Source organism: Octopus bimaculoides, chromosome 22 (genome assembly GCF_001194135.2).
Source record: "Octopus bimaculoides isolate UCB-OBI-ISO-001 chromosome 22, ASM119413v2, whole genome shotgun sequence".
NCBI lineage: Eukaryota > Metazoa > Mollusca > Cephalopoda > Octopoda > Octopodidae > Octopus > Octopus bimaculoides.
Window position 1 is genome coordinate 18281316 of NC_069002.1, and position 1631 is coordinate 18282946.

Consider the following 1631-nt stretch of genomic DNA (forward strand, 5'->3'; position numbering starts at 1 on the left):
TATATATATATATATATATATATATATGTATGTATATATATATGTTTATATATATATATATATATGTATATGTTTATATGTGTGTGTGAGCATGTGTGTATGTATATTCCATAAATTATCCTGTGATGTATGTGGACAACCCAACTGTAATGTTTTATGGGGTTATTACTCGTTTCGGATCTTTCAATATCAGGCACCCTCATCCAAGTGACCCAACCGAGGTTGAACAAACCCCAGCTTGTATCCAGATAGCACTACCCTCGGTAGCACTGCCAATTCCATTGCTTGCACCTCCTGAGCCTTATCCACCTTGAGGCAACCTCTACTGTGTACACAGTCAACCTGATGGCCTTCAACCTACTGGGTCTTTTGATGCCCAATATGCAATCGTAGGCTGAATAATTCATGAAGGAGTGATGCTAGAGCTGTGAAATCTTGCATGCATTAATTTCAACACTTTTTCCTATGTAAACTGATTGTTCAGGAAAGGCTTCAAAAGTAACTAGTAACGTTTTCTCTTGAGAACTGACCAAATTTGGAATCGCTCTCTTATCAAATACCTGTAGAAAAAGGTTTAGCTCCCAAGGACATTCATGCTAATATGGTTGCTACATTATGTAGCCAACGTGGGCAGCTAAACTTAGGGGAACAAAGATGATCGAAAGTTTGGACGTCCTGCAACGGCCACAGCCGAAGAAAACATTTATTGTGTTCATCACGTACTAAAAAATGGCAGACGATTGTCTATTTATCAAACAGCCAGTGCTGTTTGCATATCCCATTAGAGAGTTGAGCATATTCTGCCCATGACGAAGGTTTCTTCTCGGTGTATCCCACGTCTTCCAATACATGATCAAAAGCATGCCAAGCTGAAAATCTGACTCTGAGAAAGATCCAATCGGTTTCCTTGAACGTTTCCTAAGTCAGGATCAGCGCAGGGTTCATCACTTTGAGCCAAAGACAAAGAGACAATATAAGCAGTAGAAACATCCCTCCTTGACTGCTCCAAGGAATGCCAAGATCAGCTTATCTGCAGGGAATTTGATGACCTCAGATTTTGGAGATGCAAAAACATTGCGTTTATGTCTCCAAAAGAACCACATTTTAATGGAGAGTACTATACAAACTTGTTGAGGTAGTTAAGATAGGCTATGAAGACCAAACGTCCAGAAAAACTGGCGTGCGTGTTGTTTCATCAGGAAAATGCTCCTGTAAGTGCCGTGCGTGACTGAAAATGCTTTCAGTAAGTGCCGTGCGTGACTGGCTTTAAAACAGCTGATCACCATCCCTATTCCCCTGATTTGGCCTCTAATTATCATTTGTTACCCAATATCAAAATACACTTGGAACCAGTATCACAGTAATCATGACGTCATATTTGCTGTTGATGACTTTTTTGGGCAACGGATGAAAGCATCTTTATCAATAGGAACCAAGCTCTGCAACAATGACGGAAAAAGCGTGTGAACTGTTAGTGTCAGAAAAATATGCACACGTATATTTGTCAATAAAGTGAGTATATTATTCGAAGTGTACAGTGACATATATCCATTACACCCATATATACATCCATTCTCATATGCATGTATGTATGTATATATATATATATATATATATATATATATATATAT

General features: G+C 38.6%; 1 protein-coding gene across 1 annotated transcript in view; it reads left to right on the forward strand.

Annotated features, from left to right (window-relative positions):
* LOC106867309 (leucine-rich repeat-containing protein 74A) overlaps window positions 1-1631 on the forward strand; it is a 30686-nt gene that overhangs the window by 17743 nt on the left and 11312 nt on the right. The window lies entirely within an intron of this gene.